Raw genomic sequence first — 694 nt, forward strand, 5'->3', positions numbered from 1 at the left:
CCTCAGAGCAACTTTTGAATCTCTGAAGGGTCTACAAGGAGCCAGAGAGGGACTCTGTGTTAGGAACTGCAGTGACAGGACAAGGGGTGATGGGTTCAAACTGAAGGAGGGAAAGTCTAGGCTTGATGTGAGAAAAAAGTTTATTCCTGTTCTGGTGTTGAGACACTGTCCCAGGTTGCCCAGGGAGGCTGTGGCTGCCCCAACCCTGGCAGTGTTCACAGCCAGGTTGGATGAGCCTTGAGCAACCTGCTCTGGTGGGAGGTGTCCCTGCCCAGGGCAGGGGTTGGGACTAGATGATCTCTAAGGTCCATTCCAACCCCTAAATTCTATGATTCTCCTGGAACTGGCACACGTCTGCAGGTTTAATGAAGAGGAGATGCTGCTCATCCAAATGTTGGAACCAGAACTGAACCAGTGTGATGTGAGGAGCAGACAAGGTCCTGATTCTGTGTAAACACTGCCCAGCAATAACAAACACCTCTGCATTATTCACTCTGTTCTCAGCACAAACCCAAAGCTCAGCCCCACAGCAGCTGCTGGGAAGAAAGGTAACTCCCCCAGCCAAACCCAGCACAGTTTTGGATCATCAGAGTGACTAAGTTTCTGGTGTGGAATCCCATACATGGACAGCACATGAAGTTTGATGTGTGTCAGCTACATTAGCCTTTTGATATAACTTGTATTATTTCAGCAG

This window comes from Acanthisitta chloris, unplaced genomic scaffold (assembly GCF_000695815.1).
Source record: "Acanthisitta chloris isolate BGI_N310 unplaced genomic scaffold, ASM69581v1 scaffold14288, whole genome shotgun sequence".
Lineage (NCBI taxonomy): Eukaryota > Metazoa > Chordata > Aves > Passeriformes > Acanthisittidae > Acanthisitta > Acanthisitta chloris.